Here is a 20,782-nt window from a genome sequence, read left to right on the forward strand (position 1 = left end):
ACATATCTGGAAATATAACATTAATGGCTACTTTAGTATTAACATTACCATAGACCATTTCATCACCATTTAGTAGAGGAACTGGCATTTTGGGGAATAATGTAGTCATTATCACAAGCATCTTCCTGCAGAAAGAGGTTTCCAGAGGCAGCTTAGCCCAGCACCATGTGACTCTGGGCAATAGCTTGCTTAATCTTCCCGACGGCCCGCAGCGCCTAGAGACCCTTACGGGTGATTGTCCACGCTTTACAAATGTGGATTATTATTATTATTATTATTGTAATGAGGGGAATGGAGGATGTAGAAAATTTGTGTATTCATTGTCGAATTTAGTCTTTAACTCCATTAGGTGTAATACAGCGTTTTTCAGCAAAAGTAAAACCCACCTGGATTGTATTATAAATCCCAACAGTCCCCATGAAATTCCCGGCAATCCCATTGCAGATTGCAACCTACTACCACCCATCATTCCACTGACCCACACATTCCAAAATGAATCTCTCTCTTCACCAACTACATTACACATTCTTTGATACACAGAGGCAATCTTCCTACTCACCTTTCCTCACCGGAATCATCCAACTCTGATACACTGGACTGTACCGCACTATTAACACCTTTTCTGGAATCCCCTCACAAATCCTTACTACCATTATACACCTCCTTCACATTTTCATTAATCTGTCCTTCAAATGCTTTATCTTCCAACCAGGACTACCAAGCATGTCATTGCATGTAATCACTAATTTAGAATACCAGTGAATGATACAATACAAAATGGAGCAAATTTGATTACATAGAGCACAACATGTTATATGGATGTCCAACTTTTGCTAAAGACCCTCATACTATTCAGTGTCTACAATTCATTGCATCACTGGTCATGTGCCTTAAGACAATTCAAAAACAGGCAGTATCCTCCTTAATTCTTCATTCTTCCTTCAGCAACCTTCATCTACCCTACTTAATATACTTGAACTCCCTTCTCGGCCTTAGCCAACAACCTCACAGGGAGCAACACTTGTGGTGAAAAATGACTCTCATCCCCAAGTAGAGCTAACCCTGCAATATTACGAATCCATTTCACTGCTGGATGTGGGCCAAAAGGTTTTTTGCTAAATTTGATTTGAGAAGGTTAAAGGACTAGTGTGCTTAAAAATGTATAATTCCTTGGGAACAAGCAGGCTTCCAATGCAGCCAATCTACAATTATACCAGTGCTCTGCGACCCATAGCGGGGAAAACTGTATGTATTTGCTGTTTTTTAGACTGTTTTTGAATCTGTTGACTGATCCCATTTATGGTTATTAGAAAGAGGGGGGATTCCACCAGGGCTTTTGTTGATCATATGACTGCTACACTCAGGAGATTGACCTATTACAGAAGTACTAGTTAACAGCAGATTACGCGATTGAGTTCATATTGGAAATGGCTTAAAGAAAGCCTGTTTGGTGGCCCCAACAATATTTTACTTATTTCTGGCTTATCCTCTGCCTATGACTGCAAAATGTGAGGAATAAAGCTATTGAATGCTCATGGTGACAAGTAGGAATCAAATTTGAGGTAGTTATGGAATACTAATACTTTTAACCACCATCTATCTTTAGAGGAAAACAAAAGCAAAGCTATGTTTCGCTTTAATAAAATGTATAGGTGATTTTCAAATTGTCAGCTTTTAATAGAAATGTTTATGTTGGATAGTTGTTTAAAATATCCTGAAGGGGAGGTCAGGGTAATAAAAAAGTGATATCTCTTCTACATTCAGCAATTAAACAAGGTGTAAATTAGAGCTGGGGAGTTATGTTCTTGGGATCTTTTAGCAAAGAGTCAAGCACTTAATTTCTTGTGAATTATTAAGGACTATGATCAAACGAAACTTTTCAAAATGTATTACGTGGATATTCTTGAGGGTCTCTGTAGGGATTAAGAGTAAAATAATTTTATGGTTGGTTGTCAATACTCTCAGGTATAATTAGATCCGTTAGAAAAAAATGATTTGAAAAAGATGTGTTATTGGAAAGTTTGAATTCAAATCATATTTATTTGAATGAAAACATTTCTGTTTAGTTTGCCAAGAGATTGATTAGGACCTCAGAATATTATAAATCATATGATGCTTTTTCCAAACCCAACTATAAAAGTTGCCATCCTCAGAGTAAGAGTGGGTGTTGATATAAATTGGCATATTGGTATTTTATGAACTATGAAGGCTAATGATGGGGGAATTGCAAGCATTTTAAATGCAGGATTACGGTGTATTTTTGACACCCTTTGTTCTTATAACACAATTGTATATCCCGTTCATCAGCTATCGAATTAGTGCAAGAAATGAATAGCACTGATGTATGCTATTGGGAATTGTCTCTGTACACTGAAAAATATGTTTTAAATGGCTATTGTCTTGTTTGTATTTTAGACCTTGCTCTATGAAAAAATAGACAAGACATACAACTATAATAGTATTTCTTCATCCATTAACAATACAAAGGACAACCTTTCCTTTTAATTTCCTGAGTACTTAATGTTTATTCTTCTTCTAGTTCATACTCATCAACTTCTTAATTACTATTTGTCAGCAACTATCTAGACAAAAAAAAAAAAATCCATCATCACATTCAATTTACCCTCAACATACTTTATAGTAAAGTGAAAAACCTGAACTTTAGGAGCATGTCTTGACTAATTTGATCCTAAACTGCTCTCTCTTACAAAAAACACCACCATCACCACAGTACAATATGTACAAAAATGATCCAGGACCCAAGGAAATGCAGGTGGATGATGCTAAACTGTCCCTTTCATACCCTCATTATAAGAAGCCAACATGTCCACCAATAAAGTGTAAATATTATAGCCTTATAGCCCGCCGTAGCGGGCTATACCGGCTGTTAAAGGCCCGCTGCAGCGTTAAAGGCCCGAGCCGAAGGCGAGGGACTTTAACAACAGCAGCGGGACTTTAAAAGCCGGTATAGCCCTGCTACGAAGGGCTATAAGGCTATTAGAACATTCTGCCACTAGAGGGCAGAATGTTCTAACAAAACGAAGCCTTCAGGGAGCGCGAGGGGATTCAAATCCCCTCCGGCTCCCTGAAGTCTTTGGGGCATATGCATCAACCAAACGAATACCGATTCCTTAATAGCGAAAAATAAGGAATCGCCATTAAGGAATCGGTAAATGGCATGCATCAACAGATTCGGTAAAATTTTGCGATTCCTTAAAAATCGCTAAATTTACCGATTCCTTAATAGCGGGGCACGCAAACGGCCTCACTAGCAAATAGCGAGTTCGGTAATACCGAATTAGCTAATAGCGAGTTCGGTAATACCGAGTTAGCTATTACCGAATCGGTAATAGCGAAATCGCAAATTGCCGCGTCGCGCCGGGAACGTGCAGATGACATCACCAACCAGGAAATACTGCTGCCCCACCCACATAGCCTCGACAGAGGAGCAGACAGGAGCTGGGAAGAAAGACTGCCTGTGCAGAGTGAGGCCACACCGATTCTGCAAATCATATCAGACATCCATCATGGCGCAGGAAGTGCCATCCAGCGCAGAATCTGCACGCAAGCGCAAGAAGAAGTTTTCGGACAGGGAGCTGGAGTACCTTATCGAGGGAGTCTCCAGCAAACACGACCGCCTCTTTGGCAAGCTGTCCCTCAAGGTGCCTGAGACAGAGAAGCGGCGCATCTGGCTGCGCATCCGTGAGAGGGTGAATGCGGTTGGCGTCACTACCCGCAGCATCGACGACCTTAAAAAACGGTGGTATGACCTGCGGAAGCGCGCCAAAGAGAGGATTGCGGAGAGGCTCCGGGAGGCTAGCAGGACTGGAGGCGGCACATCTACAGCACCATCCAACACAGCCCTGGAGGACCTTGTGGAAGGGACGATAGAGCGGGAAGCCGTCGTGGGGGTGACCCAGATGGACACGTCCGGCGCAGCCACAAGTGCCCAAGGTAAGATGCATGCCTGTGCCACACCCAGCATAGCGTAAATCCATACCCATGCCCCCAGCCCAATCTCACTGTGTCTGCAGCTCTGGCACAGACAGCTCCACACATGACACTAGTGCATCTTGGGAGTTGTAGTCTAGTCAGCCCAGTGTGCATGTACAGGCGTAAATCCAATGAGCATACACCACATCAGTTGTACATGGATGGAGACTGTTCATTTGTTGGACCACAGAGGGACATTAATGGGTACAACACTATGTAGGTGTAATCATCCCACTAACCATGCACTGTTTCACACACAGATGCATCACCTGGGGACTCTGACGACAGCGACCAGCTGATCATTTCGGAGACACCCGTCGAGTCAGACCAGGAGACAGCGCAGGATGCGCACGCATCGCCAACACCTGCCACCCCACCAGCACCACCTCCACTAGCGCCACAATCAACGGCACCAGCACCAGTGCCACAAGCTAAGGCACCAGCGCCACTAGCCAAGGCACCAGCAACAGCGCCACAAGCAACGGCACCAGCAAAACAGGCTGCAGCTAGTACAGCCACAATAGCGCAGAGGCACAGGCACCAAGTTGCGCCCTTGCAGGAGATGGTAACACCCCCCCGCAATTGGCACCCAGGCAGCGCACATACACACCACCTGGAGGCTCAAGACACGCACGGCGTCACAGGGCTCGTCGCAGTTCCGTCTCCTCAGCCGAACAGGATGTCCCAACAACCTCTGCAATCGAGGAGAGGATGCTGCGTACACAGCGCCTGCAGGGACGGCATGTGGCTAGCATTAGCTGCAATATCGTGCGCCTTGCGAGGGAGATGCGCGCCATGACTGCAGCAGTCACCGACATGGGCACGGCGGTCAGGGACATGGGCACGGCGGTCAGGGACCAGACCACTGCGGTTGCAGAGGGCAATGCTCAGCTCAGGGAGGAGGTACATGAGCTCACCCGTGCCATGAGGGAGGGCCATGAGTCCCAGAGGAGGAGTCACCGGCAGCTAATGTTGCGTTCCGCCGCCGCTACCAAGGCCATAACACGGCACAGCAACAGCACCGCTGTGTTGGCACGCCGCACAGTCTCCCTGCAGGTGGACCTTGGGCACTTCTGCGGGGATGTCGCTAAGTCACTGGGACACATCACCACTGCTGTGGAACACCTTCAGAGCAGCACATGCAGTGCTGCTGCATTGGGAGGGGATGACACAAGTGAGGCTGCCTCCAGTGTCAGCAGCGTGTCACTGGCAGAGGCCAGCACCAGGCGCCGCAGTTCGCGTGCCTCCACGGGGACAGGCCGTGGTGAGGCATTGGATACACCTGAGCGGAGGCTTGGGGTACGTGGCAAGCGCCACTAGACAGTTGGACATGCATGCAGGACCATGGTGGGGCAACCATGGCCATCCAATTATTGTGTATGCACAGGCCTGACTTTAAGGCACCTTTTATTTACATGAATGCAATCGGAGCATGATTTACAATGCTAGTTTTGTTGCACAATCCTCAGTGCTACTGTGCCTTAAACAGTTGCACCACATACTAACTTGTAATGTCTCATTTTCCCATGTTTCAAAAATTATTTTGCATTATGTATGTCCGCCTCCTATGGCCCTCTGCTGTGTTTGGGATGTGTGCCTGTCGTTGTTGGGCGGGTGGTTGGTCATCCCGGTGGTCGTCATCCCTGTCCACCTCTATGGGTATCCCCCTTCTGGTGGCAATGTTGTGCAGCATTGCACATACAGCAATTATCCGGCAGCATGTTTCAGGTTGGTATAGCATGGCGCCGCCAGTCTTGTGGAGGATTCGGAAGCGGCTCTTGGGAATCCCAAAAGTCCGCTCTATCACATTCCTGGTGCTGATGTGTGCAGCGTTGTAGCGATGTTCCTGCGGGGTTGCAGGATTTAAGTATGGGGTGAGTATGTATTCACGCAGGGCGTAGGCACTGTCACCCAGAAGATAGGAGCATAGACTTAGCATTGGTGATGTACATACATGTGTGGTGTTGGGGTGGGGAAGCGTATTTCTACGTACCTAGCAGGAGTCCCTCTCCAAATTCTCCGTTGATTAGTCGCCTGTGCATTCCACTGTGGCGGAAGATGTAGGAGTCGTGTGTGCTCCCTGGGAATTGTGCCACTAGGTCCGTTATGATGTTATTGGCATTGCACACAACCTGCACGTTGATCGAGTGGTATGACTTGCGGTTCCGCAATATGTACTCATTTGCTGCGGGAGGACATATGGGGATATGCGTGCAGTCGATGCATCCAATCACATGTGGGAATTGTGCCACCTGGTAGATTGCCTGTTTGGTGCGGTCCAACTGCTGTGGGGTTGTGGGGAAGCTGATGTGTGTGTGTAGCATTGTCAGCATGGCATCTAGGAATCTCCTGAAGAAGCGTGACAGTGCGCTTTATGACACACCTCCGGCCACCGCAATTTCCCCCTGGAAACTCCCTGAGGCCAGTAGGTGCAGGCTGCATAGGACCTGAACGTGCGCAGGGATAGCATTTGTCCTGTGTGTCTGGTGCTGCAGTAATGGTCCCAGGTCTGCAATCAGGCGCATGATCATGGCACGATTGAGGCGGTACTTCTGGTACACCTCGTCCTCATTCTGCCCGAGCAAGGTGATGCGCAGTCTGTATACTCGCTCCTGGACCCTTCTCCTGCGCTGTCCTGCTGCATTGATCCGCATCCTCCTTGCAAGCACGTAGAGGGCAGCCATTTTGTGGGAGCCAACAGGGTCTCCTGGGCCACATTTAAGGGTTTGGTGATTGCCTCAAGCATTCGCACATGTATTTTTTTTTTTGCATTTACTTCTTTTTTTTTTTTCCACTTTACCTCCAGGTTTGGATTCCCCTATTTAGCTCTTGCAAAATAGCGATTCTTGGGATTTTCGTTATTAGCGAGTTTTGTTGCATTGGGGTGCGATTCGTTATTTGCTATTGGCAGTTTCCGGGAGCTAATAGTGATTTCGGTAATTGCTAATTCGGTATATAGCGATTCGGTAAATTAGCATTTTGGGTATTAGCGATTCGGTATGTTCGCGGTTATTTATTTTGCGATTCGTTATTTGCTCAGGTTTTGGGTTGATGCATTGGGATTGGGTATTTTTACCTCAATACCGGGAGCTATTAACGAATCGGTATTTTACCGACTGGATTTTGGCTTGATGCATAAGGGTGTTTGTTCACAGCCAGAGCTGTGAACAAAGACACATTGGAATGTTGGCGCTCCGGGCTTATACCAGCCATTATAAGCCCGGAGCACTCCATTGTTTTCAATGGAGCTCCCAACATTCCAAGGTTCTAATTACATTTACCGGTTACCACACTCTTTCCAATTCTTCCGGTATAAACTTTTTTTTTAATACCTTTTAACATTTTGATTTCCACTTCTTGCTATTATTGCTATTTAAATCCATATATTAAATGAAAATCATTTTCTTTTTCTTTTTTTTTTTGTTTTTTTTTTTTAAACCGTTTATTACAAATCTCAAGAATATACAATTATGGGCCCACAACCTTCCGGCCGGCCGCTAGGAATGGCAGAAACATATGGCATACGTTCATAGAACCCTTGGCATTACAAAGGAGCATAAGAAGGAGTCATCAACATCATGGGCCACAGCCATAATACGTCACAGTGCGGTTTCATTTGATACAAACAACAAAAAAACAACACCCACAAGGCTACCCTACAGTCGAAAGTAACAGCACGTGCTCCCCAAAGGGGAAACCCAACTATTAGAGGAGTCCAAAGAGGGGAAGGGAAACAGAGCGAGGACTGGGGGGACCTGTGCCCGGGGCTAGGGGAAGGGGTCAGCTAAGGGGACGGGGCTGGTGAGGCAGCAGGCAGCAATGGTGGCGCGCAAATACTCCCACGGTAGGCGTTCCAGGGGCCCCACACTTTCACCCATGTCGCAGGCTTACCCCTCGCCACATACACCACCTTTTCTCGAAACATGCACCAATCCATGTGCTCTTTCCAGGCCGACACCGTCGGGGGGTTCTGGGATCCCCACAGTTGCGCAATGTCACGCTTAGCAATCATATATCCCAGAGTCACCCACCACGTTTGCGGAGCCGAGTAGTCAGTTGGTTCCCACACATTCAACAGGCATCTCCTCGCTTCCGGCAGCAGCGCAACACGCGTAACCACTCGCAGGACCTCGTGCACACCGCGCCAGAATCGCTCCACCTTCGGGCATTCCCATAAAATGTGCAGGAAGGTCGCCACGGCACCACAACCACGCTTACACAAACCATCCACTGCGTAGCCCATGCGCTGAAGCCTTGGCCCCGTCATGTAGACCCGGTGGAGTATTTTGAGCTGGACGAAGCGAAGGCGAGCCGGTATAGCCACCTCCTTCGGAGAGGCCACCGCGGAGATCCAGTCCTCATCGTCCAATTCCAGACCGTCGGCAACCCAAGCCTCGCGAAGGCCAATCAGCAAGCCCGATCGATCATTAATCAGTTTTTTATAAATAAGGGAGATCGTACTATCTGGAACGTGGCCATCTAGCACTCTATCCTCCAGGGGGGAAGACTCCGGGATGGAGGCGACGTCTGGGAAGACGGAGCCCAGTGCATGACGGATCTGCAGGTATCGAAAGTATTCACTACCCTGCAACTGAAACTCCGTCTGCAGCATCTCGAATGTTTTAAATCCTCCCCTCGACCAGAGATCCCCCACTTTACTGATGCCTATCATGTCCCATTTCGCGAAGCCCTTCGAGGTCCAGAGAGAGCCCAGCTTCTCAGACGCATACAGCGGTGACGCCCGGGTCAAACGGTCCTTCCACCCCATAGCTGCATTAGCCGCATGCCATACTCTGACCATGACACGCGTAGGTCCCGTCAAGCGAGCATCAGGCGCGCCAGAGTAGAGCGCCCGATTGTAGTCGCCACCGGGCAGTAGCATCTTGTCCATCTCAAACGCCGGGTTCAAGGCGGGCCCATAGAGGCCATGGTTAATTGCAGCTAGCTGGGAGGCCCAGTAATACCGTTTAATGTCCGGGAGGGCGATCCCCCCGTCATACCATGGGAGCGTCAACTTCGCCAGGGCAATGCGCGGCCTCCCGTCCCAGAACAGGCGGCGCTGTAAACTCTCCACCTCACGGAAGTAGCGCGCCGGGACTGGGTCCATAGTGTTCTGGAGGGCGTATAAGAAACGTGGCAACGACATCATCTTAAACAACGCCGCCCGGCCGAGCGGCGAAAGCGGCAGGCGCCGCCAGCGCACGACGTCCTCCTTCAAGCACTGGAGAGGGGGAAGCAAGTTCCGCTCGTAGCGAGCCTCTGGGTCCAGAGTAATGTAGACACCCAGGTATCGAAACCCCTGAGAGGCAATCTGAATCGGACAACCCCGCGGAAGGACAGGAGCCTCCCCAGAGAGCACATACACGCATGATTTAACCCAGTTGATGACAAGGCCTGAGTTCCGGCCAAATGAACGTAAAACATCAACCAGGACTATGAGTGACTTACGTGGGGAGGCTAGGTACAAAAGGATGTCGTCAGCGTATAGGGACACACGGTCCTCATATTCGGGGGTCCAACGGAGTCCACGGATGGAGGGGTGCCACCGCAGCCACTCCGCCAGGGGCTCCAAGGCCAGCGCAAACAGGAGCGGCGACAAGGGACAGCCCTGTCGCGTGCCCCGGCCCAGCTCGAATGGGGCCGAAACTCTTCCATTCACCACCACCTGCGCCAATGGGCCCGAATACAACAATTTGACCCAACTGATGAAGCCCGGGCCGAATCCAAATTTCGCCAGCATCGCCCAAATGTATGGCCACTCAAGCGTGTCAAACGCCATAGTCGCGTCTAAGGACGCCAAAATGGCCGGCTCCCGCACGAATGGGACACGTGCGAGCACCCCGTGCAAGCGCCGCAGATTAAGGGCTGTATTGCGATGGGGTATAAAGCCGGACTGGTCTTGGTGAACCAGGTCGCCCACCACGCCGACCAGCCGATTGGCCAGCACCTTGGCGAGAATTTTGGGCTCCGCATTCAAAAGCGAGATAGGCCGGTAGGATGTGACCCGGTCCCGAGGCCTCCCCTCCTTGTGGATCACCACGATAGTAGCCAGACGCTGGTCCGGTGGGAGGGAGCCCAGCGAGTGGGCCGTCAGGAACATCGCGCGGAGGTGGGGCGCCAATACATCTGGTCGCAGCTTATATAACTCGATAGGGATGCCATTTGGGCCCATGGCCTTGCCAGAGGCAACCGAACGTATGGCGAGGGCAATTTCGTCGGATGTAGGAGCGGCATCCAGCGACACCCTGTCCTCCTCCGAGAGGGAGGGCAGCGCGATATCCCTAAGCAGGGAATGGGAGTCCTGAAAATCATTTTCATATGTAATGTTTTACTCTGGTCCTTGAACAAGTTACAAATTAGCCACTGAAATATTAAGGTGCACTCCGAGACGCACTCTTGAAAACCAAATTATACTGTTTTCAGTGATAAATGATGTAAATATTTCATGGTGTCAGGAAGTTTAGCACAACGGTAGGATTATAAATTGGTGGCTCGACCACCCAGCCAAAAAGAGAAGGAACTACCAGGCTTCTGAAGGCAAGGCCTCAGCAGCCATAAACCCTTATCAGGCAAGCAAATTCTCTATAGGATTTCCAGGGTCACAGTATTAGAAGACCCATCCTAGTGAGGGCAGAACTTCAGATGCATATTTCTTTCTGCGCTGGACTGCAATGCAAAGGCATACAAAATTATCATTAGCCCATTCACCCACGGAGAAAGCTCCCAAGATAATTTAGCTTGTTACTGATAGAAAAGTGTGAAATAAGCCTCTTATCTCATTGATTCGCTCCGTAAAGAAAGATGTATTGTCTTCAACTATTATATTCCTTCACTTTGCTGCCAAGAGAATTCTTAGAAGCAAGTACTTAAGGTCTTTCTGGGGCACAACTTGCTCTAAGAGGAAAGTGAGAGGGTAAAAACCTTTCTCCTTGCATGAAAAAAATCCTTTTAATTTCATACAATGTTTTTAGTTGAGGCTGCTCTTCTTGCCTTATAATCATCAATGGTTTTCATATTTCAAAAAAGTAAGAATTCAAGAGCCATGCAGCCAAAAGCATAGTTGTCTAAGACATATGAATCAAATACACTTGCCCTACTACTCCAGGTTGCCCCAGCATGCTGACAAATCAATGGCATTTGGCATCTTGAGATGTTACAAGGAGATCCAAACACAGCTTTCTTCATGTCTCAAGTATCTGGTTGCACTTGGTGATTCTCTTTTGTCCTTCATGGCATGCTTATCTTTTTCTGCTTAAAAAGTCTGCTGACGCTGTATTGCGTTCAATTTCCTGGACGACGTTCCACTGCAACATTAATATTTGTGTTGAATGCCCAAAAGTCAAAGTCTATGTGTTTCTAGTGAAATAACCAGTGACCTCATATTTTCTTTATTTCAAATGCTCATAGGAACCCGAGAACTTTCGCTGGCTTCAAAGAAGTGTCCTGTGTAGCAGGGTTTTTGTTCCCTAACACATACATGTATTATACAAGCCAGGCCTAATTGCATGCCATATTAAAGTAAAAAGTCTTTATTAGAGTGTGTGCATGACATAGGGCCTGGAAAACTAATACATTGAATAGTAATGCTAATAGTATGTGCGAGATTGTAATATTATTTTGAGATATTATATTTAGAGCTGTAAATTAACATTAGTAACACTAACAAAACCGAAAACTGGAAATTTTCCGCTCTTATAGTTGCCGAGCTATGCGCAGTGGTTAAAGCAAAAAGGCCATCCTCACTCCTACAAATCAAACTTTGAAGGAATTAGAATGGCTACCTTTGTCTTTCTTCTGTGTGCTTCTACAACAGAGGCATTGCCAGTGTTCTGGGATGATGATATGAGAAACTGTGACACAGTTTCCCTCACACCTCATCTCTCCATTCATAATAATTGGAGGAGGCAGAAGCGAGGATATGGTAGAGGAGAAAAGAGAAAACTAGGACTGATTGCTGAGGAGACATGCCGGAGTGCCGATATCCAATTTCAGACCCTTAGATTACCTTGTACACTCCCTGCCAGCCTTCTTGGGTGAACTGCAGTTCTTCAGGAGACCATTGGGGAATAGAATGAATCTGCAGAAGTCTCAACCTCTCGGTCCCATCAGCTCAGCAGGTGAAACTGGCTGTGCAATACACCCTGACATGGTCCTAATATTATATCTATTATTTAGGTGTGCAACTAACCACCTCCCTTGCAGACACTGTGCAATTTAACTATCGCACGCTACTCCATCAGGTCAAAGCAGATCTCACCCAATGGAAACAATATCCCATCTCGTGGCTGGGCAACATTGTGGTCTTGAAGAAGACTGTGCTTCCCAGGGCCCTATAGCTTTTCAAGCACTCATGCACCCACAGGGCATACTCAAAACGCTACAGGTGAAGCTTCTGCGCTTAATATGTAACAACAAGCATCCTGCATGCACAGTTCCTTAGGTTATCGCCTCATAGTGAAGGGGGGTCTGGGCATCCCAAACCTGATCCAATATTACCAAGCTGACCAACTCTGTTATATCGTCGAATGGCATCTGAGTGAATCAGAGAAACACTGGTGCTTTATGGACTATGCGATAGCTGAGATACATATATGGAAGACCACTTGGTTGGTCTGCAAACACAGGGCCTGGGGACTCTACTCCTCCTCCATCATGAGGGCTATACTCCCAACACAGGACTCCACAGCGACGCGGGGAAGACTGACAACCTTCCTGTCCCTCGTGACCCCCATCTAGGACAAAAGACACACAATTGATGGATGGAATGCAGAACAAATCCAAACATTCACCCCCAGTCAAGAGATCTGGGTTACATCCATCATTCTTTTGCTCACCATGCCACCCCAGTTTAGACCTGGCTATATGCAAATCAGTCTTGACCCTGTGCCTCATGGGAACAGTCCAGCCCGAACTGCCAAGACAGGTCCTTCCTGGACCGGAAGCAAGCATCCTAGGACCGGTTTCGGGGTTTCACCCCTCTTCAGCCAGGATAGCTTGATTCCAGTGGCACAGTGAGCCCAGGACTCACGTCTGAGCATACCTGGCGCACTTAGGGCGAGAAAGCAAAAGACACACAATTGATGGACGGAATGCAGAACAAATCAAAACATTCACCCCCAGTCAAGAGATCTGGGTTAAATCCATCATTCTTTTGCTCATCATGCCACCCCAGTTTAGACCTGGCTATATGCTATATTGCTCTAACGCTCCATCATCCCCTTTGGTATCGCTTTGTTCGCCCTAAGTTGGCAGGGTATGCCCAGACGTGCGGTCCCTTGCTCACTTTGCCACTGGATTCAAGATAGCCTGGCTGACGAGGGTTATGAACTCGAAACCGGTCCCAGGATGCTTGTTTCCGGTCCAGGGAAGACATGGCTTGGCAGTTCGGGCTGGACTGTTCCCATGAGGCACAGGGTCAGACTGATTTGCATATGGCTATGTCTGAACTGGGGTGGTGGAGTGAGCTAAAGAATGATGATGGATTAAACCCAGATCAGTTGACTGGGGGTGAGTGTTTGATTTGCTCTAACGCTCCGTCCATCATCCCCTTTGGTATCGCTTTGTTCGCCCTAAGTTGGCAGGGTATGCCCAGACGTGGGTCCCTTGCTCACTTTGCCACTGGATTCAAGATAGCCTGGCTGACGAGGGTTATGAACTCCAAACCGGTCCCAGGATGCTTGTTTCCGGTCCAGGGAAGATATGGCTTGGCAGTTCGGGCTGGACTGTTCCCATGAGGCACAGGGTCAGACCGATCTGCATATGGCCATGTCTGAACTGAGGTGGTGGAGTGAGCTAAAGAATGATGATGGATTAAACCCAGATCAGTTGACTGGGGGCGAGTGTTTGATTTGCTCTAACGCTCCGTCCATCATCCCCTTTGGTATCGCTTTGTTCGCCCTAAGTTGGCAGGGTATGCCCAGACGTGGGTCCCTTGCTCACTTTGCCACTGGATTCAAGATAGCCTGGCTGACGAGGGTTATGAACCCCAAAGCGGTCCCAGGATGCTTGTTTCCGGTCCAGGGAAGATATGGCTTGGCAGTTCGGGCTGGACTGTTCCCATGAGGCACAGGGTCAGACTGATTTGCATATGGCCATGTCTGAACTGGGGTGGTGGAGTGAGCTAAAGAATGATGATGGATTAAACCCAGATCATTTGACTGGGGGTGAGTGTTTGATTTGCTCTAACGCTCCGTCCATCATCCCCTTTGGTATCGCTTTTTCCCCATCTAGGACAACACAGGCTTAATTCCAGGCCTAGACCCCACCGTCTTTGCTGCAAGGCAGCAATCTTGGCGCAAACAATAAGACGCCTCCGTTACCTCTAGGTACGAGATTGGGTTATGCAACCCTCAGTGAGGAGTGCGCACAGAGAACGCTCACATCTTTCGAGAAATGGCTTATACTGCCAAATGATGATAAACGCCTGACATAATTATACAACCTCCTCTCGTGAACCCCCGTGAAGGAGAAGTCCTTACCTCAGCTACAAGCACTTAAACAACTACTAAAATAACCACCTATTGGTACCTCACTCCCACTAGGCTGCACAAAATGAACCCTCCACATAGTGAGACCTGTTGAAGGGGCTATGGCGCCCGCATGCTTCTTTATCTTCTGTGGGCTTGCCCCAACCTCACACGGTACTGGGAAGACATTGGCAGATATAGATGCTACATCTGCATAATAGCAGATAAAGACAAACGATACTGGGACTATCGAATCCCCTGACAAACCCACTAAGATCTAAAAGGGGACACCAGAGACATTCCAGGAATTATGTAACCCCTTTATCTCACTGCTTTATAAAGAGTTCTATTAACTAATTGTTGCAGGGATGGTGCTCCTGGGGAGGCAGTAATATGGACAATGGAGTGGTGGGAGGCGCAACCTGACCAATCGCCCTCTTTTTCCACACAGTATGAAGACTTGATGCCAAACTCGCCGGAGGATTGAGAGACTGCCGCAGGAACGGGTTACTGTGCCTTTAACTGGAGAAACCTGGAACGCGACTCCGCCCCCTGTTGTGACGTGGCAGACAGTGCTCCAACAAGAGACTACGGATCCCGGAAGAGTGTGTGTTTTGTCACCGGAGGACGAGAGGAGCGCGGAGAATGAAGGAGTGAGGCGGTCGGAGGTCGAGGCAGAGAGAGAGAGGAGAAGGAGCACGAAGAGGGACGGGAACACCATCTGGCGGCGGAGAGGACATCAAGAATCCAAAGACGTCGGGGAAAGCCGAGGGGCTACGAGGACCACGATTCGCCCAGCCAAGCTCCCAGAGGAGCTTGGCTAAGCCAGGTATACAAGCGATTCACGGGCTGGGTAGGGCAGCGGGAGAAAACGAAGCTTAAGGGAAACAGCCCTTTTGCTTGCTTGACTACCCTACCCTCGCACTACCACTCCCCCTGGTTACACCATCATCAGTCGTTTGGAGGTGCTCCTTCACTACCCCTCCCCACAGCACTTGATATAGAGTGTGACACTCATCAAGTTTCCTCTTTCCTTTTCTTTGTGTACCGCAAGCAACCCCACGACGTGGACTAGATCCGGAGTCCAGGAAGACCCTAAAGAGACGCATTGAAGACGTCGCTAACAGGGGGCAGGATACCGGGAGCCCAAAACCATTGTTCCTTTTTTTGATTTGTTTTGCCTGTATACTGGCTTCCAGGAGGAAACGAGTACTCCATAAAATAAAACCTATTCTTAATCCACAAGGAGTCGTGCCCGTTCTTACAGACCCGCTACACTGGTGGAGAATGCGGGCATAACACAACCCATCTGTATACCGAAGATGGATGCCCTGATACAGCACCTGGTGAAGGGGCAGGACAAGCTCGGATGGGCCGTGGAACGGCAGATGACGTCAGCAAGGGCTGACTGGGACATCTTTAAAGACACCATCGCGGCCCAGATGGAAGGGCTACAGAAAATGATAACAGAGCAATCCCTGGCAGGCCCAGCACGAAGCACCACCCATACCCCATCAGGCATCTCCCTGCAGAAATATGTGTCCGGTGAGGATCCGGATGCTTTCCTCTTGAACTTCGAGAGGACAGCAAGGGCGTGTGGCTGGCCTGTGGATAGGTGGCCGTTTTTCCTGGCACCTCTCTTGACGGGCAAAGCGCAGGCCGCATACCAGGTCGCTAACGCCGGCGGAGATACCCCATACGCAGATATAAAGAATATAATCCTGGACCACTTGGGACTGGACGCTGAGGCTTACAGGGAGTGGTTTAGGAAGGAGAAGGCTGCCCCGGGAGAAAACCCTAAGACATTGTTTTTTCGGTTGAAGATGGCAGCCGACAAGTGGTTAACTCCTGCCATCAGCTCCAAGGAAGAGATCATGGAAAAGATCTACTTGGAGCAATATCTAGAAGCCCTCCCCTTTAGCACTCAGAAGTGGTTACGGCAACATGCGTGCCTTACCGTGGAACAGGCCATAGATATGGCCACCACCTATTCTCGCGCCCAGCCCAAGCCGCCCATTTGGGAAACCGATAAAACAAGTTGTCTACCTGCAAAACTACCTACAAAACCTGCAAAACTACCTACAAAACCTCACAAGCCTGCTGCCCTTAAACTGGCATCGTTAAACTGCCGCTCGCTCCCTAAACACGCGACGCAGATTAACCACCTCATAGAAGATCAGGAGATTGACATCCTCTTCCTCACGGAAACCTGGCTCGCCCCACACTCAGAGTCAGATATGGTGCTAGCTACCCCACCGGGCTTCCTCATTCAGTCATTACCCCGCCCCGTAGGCCGAGGTGGTGGTGTGGCCATCATTCACCGGGACTACCTTCACTGCAAATCCGGTGATGCGCAGATCCCTGACTCTGAAAGCCTGCAATTCACAATCAAGCTAGACCCGACCAACACAATGACAGGAGTCCTTGTTTACCGCCCTCCCGGGCACCCAGGACCCTTCGCCAGCTCTCTCCTGGACATCGTAGCGACCCAGGCTCACTCCATAGTAAATTTCCTGATCATAGGGGATCTAAACATCCATCTTGATGACCCCAATGACCCTGCAGCAGCTGACCTGATCTCTGATCTGGCAGCACTTGATATCCACCTTCTTAATTCTGGAGCCACTCACACTAAGGGTCACCTGCTGGACCCGGTGTTTACTAGCACCCCTTCGATGCAAATGAAGGAGGCCTTTCCCTTACCCTGGACAGATCATTTCTTAGTCTCCTTCCTATTACCAGGAGCTTTCAGGAAACCTCATAAACCGCCTACCTACATCAGGGACAGGACCTGGTCCAGACTTCCCACCGAAGAATGGGCCAGGAATCTAAAAAACACCATCCCTGCATATGCAGAAGACCCGGCTGTCGCCGATAGCGACTTCAGAGAGTGGATCACCACCACCCTGGACTCCGTACTTCCACTAAGAACTAGGGAGGACAAAAACGGAAAACCCGGGTCCGCCCCGTGGTATACCTCAGACCTCCGACTACTCCGCAAACACTGTAAAAGAGCCGAACGGCTTTGGAGGAAAGACTGGCAGCACACCAGCAAGGAAGCATATCACAATACAGTCAGACTCTACAAAGATGCCATCAGGCACGCCAAAGCTTCCCATTATGACACGCGGATAACAGAATCCTCCAATTCGGCCAGGGAATCCTTCCTAATTGTTAAGGAGCTGCTCAAAGTACCTAACTCTTCTTCCTCCAGTTCCCCTCCTGTGGACCGAAGTCACGAACTAGCCACCTATTTCGATGACAAAATCGCCCGTATTATAGCTTCCCTCCCCTCTCCTGGTCCCGCCAGCCATTTGGACAATCCTCCATCTCCCAGCCGGACCGGAAATAATCCCCGCCTTCAACTTGCGACATTCAGGCCAGTTACATGCGTAGAGGTAGAACGAACCATGACCAAAATGAGAAGCGGATCACCTCTGGATCCGGCTCCAATTAGATTCCTCAAAACCGTGGCCCCTGTCATTGTCCCCACGGTCATGGAGCTCATTAACAGCTCACTTGCCCAGGGATCTGTCCCTACCAGCTGGAAGAGCGCGGTGGTAAAAGCACTCTTTAAAAAACCCCAGCTCGATCCAGCAGATATGGCTAATTACCGACCAATATCACTCCTCCCGGCAATCAGCAAGGTGGCTGAGAAACTGGTCAACGGTCAATTGTCCCAGTTCTTTGAAACAAACAAAGTCCTACGGGAATCCCAAACTGGATTTCGCCCGGGTCATGGCACAGATACTGCCCTCCTCGCCGTCATCGAGGAGGCAAGGCGCTTACTGGATTCAGGAGGATCAGTGGCAGTGATCCTCCTGGATCTCAGTGCAGCCTTCGACACAGTTAACCATCGTGTCCTTCTCCATCGACTCGTGGCAGCAGGGATCACCGGGGCGGCACTTAGCTGGATAGAATCTTTCCTCACCGGACGCACGTTCCAGGTATGGGACGGCAATTACCACTCATCCACCATCCCCCTTACAAGCGGGGTCCCTCAGGGATCTTCCCTGAGCCCGACGCTTTTTAATGCATACATGGCCCCACTTGAAGACGTGGTGACACCATTTGGCATAAAAATGGTAAGCTACGCTGATGACACTCAACTGGTCGTCTCTTTATCCCAACTAGACGACCACCCAGAGAACCTGGCTACTTGTCTCACACAAATCCACAGCTGGATGAGTGACTCATCATTAAAATTAAATGGATCTAAGACTGAAGTGATGCTCCTGGGAAAACAATGGGCGACCATCCCCCCATCAGTCTGGCCTGACGTGTTCGGAGAAATCCCCTCCCCGAAGCGTGAAATCAAGACTCTTGGAGTATGGCTCGAACCTGAGCTCACCATGAAGACGCAAGCGGCCAAAACTGCGGGTATCTGTTTTGGGCTCATGCGCACCACCCGAAAGATTCTCCCCTTACTACCACCTGCTTCCAGGAAACTCCTTATCCAGGGACTAGTATTGTCCCGTCTGGACTATAGCAATATGGTCTACCTGGGAGCCCCAGAGGCCACCTTGACGAGACTGCAACGGACACAGAACGCTGCGGCACGTCTGCTCATGAACCTTCCTTCGAGGGTGTCAGCAAAACCAGCCCTCAAGGCCTTGCACTGGCTCCCTGTGCGCCAAAGGGTGGAATTCAAAGCCATGTGCACGACACACAAACTGATCAACGGTTCTGGCCCTGCGATCCTCAGCAGCTTGGTCACCCCCTACAAAGCGTCCAGATCCCTCCGTTCGGAGAATGAGCACTTTGCCAACATCCCCAAATTTAAAAGGGCACGGACAGGAGGACGCCGATTTTCGGTTCAAGCGGCCAAGGGATGGAATACCCTCCCACGCACCCTGAGACTGGAATCCAGTTATCTTGTTTTTCGCAAAAAACTGAAAACGCACCTTTTCCCGAAATAATTGTCCCTACTCTCCTCCCTTCCCTCAATGGATAAACAACCTTTTCACAGCGCGGGGATGCCCTTGGGTCACCAGGCGCTATACAAATCGCTAAAATAAAAATAAAAATAAAAAATGTTGTGAAGTACGACAAAAAGAATAAGACCACTTCAGACGCTGGACACCCCGAACACCAAGACCAGAACTTGCACCCTTTAGAGGTCCATAGTGTTACGACTGCGGAGACTGGGGCCACATTGCCCGCCCCTGCCCCAGAAAAAAAATCAACTGAGAAGCCAATGGAAGTGGGATATATACCCAAATCCATCCTATATACAGCGGAACTGGGGAGCGCCTTCCATGTAAGTGCCAGGGTGAATGGGAGACAGGTAAAGGCCCTCTTAGATACAGGGTGCAAGCAGTCAGTGATCCAGGGATGCCTTGTACAGCCAAGCCAGGTTCTGCCTGATGCCACTGTGTATATAAGGTGTGTGCATGGGGATGTTAAACCATATCCTCTGGCAGCGATAAGCATCACTCCTGAGAACGGGGTAACATACACTATCAAAGTGGGGGTTCTGGAAGGTCTACCCGAGGAATTAATCATAGGGACAGACAACCCAGAGTTCTTAGATCTCTTTCTTCGGGTAGTGAGGGCACAGGACAAGAAAACTGGTTTAGGGAGAATCCCAGACAGCCGTTTGTCAGCTCTAACCACACCTGAACTTTAGTTACACAATAAGAGTTTCAAATTTGCCCAGGCGAACGATGCAACATTATTCAATGCCTGGGAACAAGCGCATGCATCACAAGACCATGGTACCCCTACATTCCTTATCCAGGAAGGGCTGTTATACAGACAGGGCTCCCAGACCGACCATTCCCAACTGCTGGTCCCACTGTCCTTTTGGGATCAGCTGTTTGTCTCACATTCAAACCTCACGGCGGGACATATTGGTGCAGAGAAAACAACCCAAAATCTACTCAGGCACTTTTTTGGGCCCGGGGTGTATAGTGATGTTAAAGGGTTTTGCCAGTCCTGTACAGTTTGTCAGAAAAAGAATACACATCGAACCCCAGCAGTGCCATTACAACCATTGCCCATCATAGGGACTCCATTCGAGAGGGTAGGGATGGACCTGATCGGACCCCTTCCTCGCACCAAAGGGGGAAATCTGTACGCTCTAGTTATAGTGGATTACGCCACCCACTATCCTGAGGCTTTTCCGTTACGGGCACCCACCAGCCACAACATCTCAGAGAAAATCCTGGAACTCTTTTCCCGGGTCGGATTCCCCAAGGAAATCCTGACCGAACAGGGTACTCCGTTTGTCTCACGCATGATGAAGGAGGTCTGTCAGCTACTGGACCTGCGGCACATTAAGACGTTTGTATACCACCCCCAAACCAACGGGCTGGTTGAAC

General features: G+C 49.3%; 1 protein-coding gene across 5 annotated transcripts in view; it reads right to left on the minus strand.

The window, feature by feature from the left end:
- Window positions 1-20,782, minus strand: part of SWT1 (SWT1 RNA endoribonuclease homolog) — a 976,200-nt gene that overhangs the window by 586,755 nt on the left and 368,663 nt on the right. The window lies entirely within an intron of this gene.

The sequence above is a fragment of the Triturus cristatus genome, chromosome 4_2 (assembly GCF_964204655.1).
Source record: "Triturus cristatus chromosome 4_2, aTriCri1.1, whole genome shotgun sequence".
Lineage (NCBI taxonomy): Eukaryota > Metazoa > Chordata > Amphibia > Caudata > Salamandridae > Triturus > Triturus cristatus.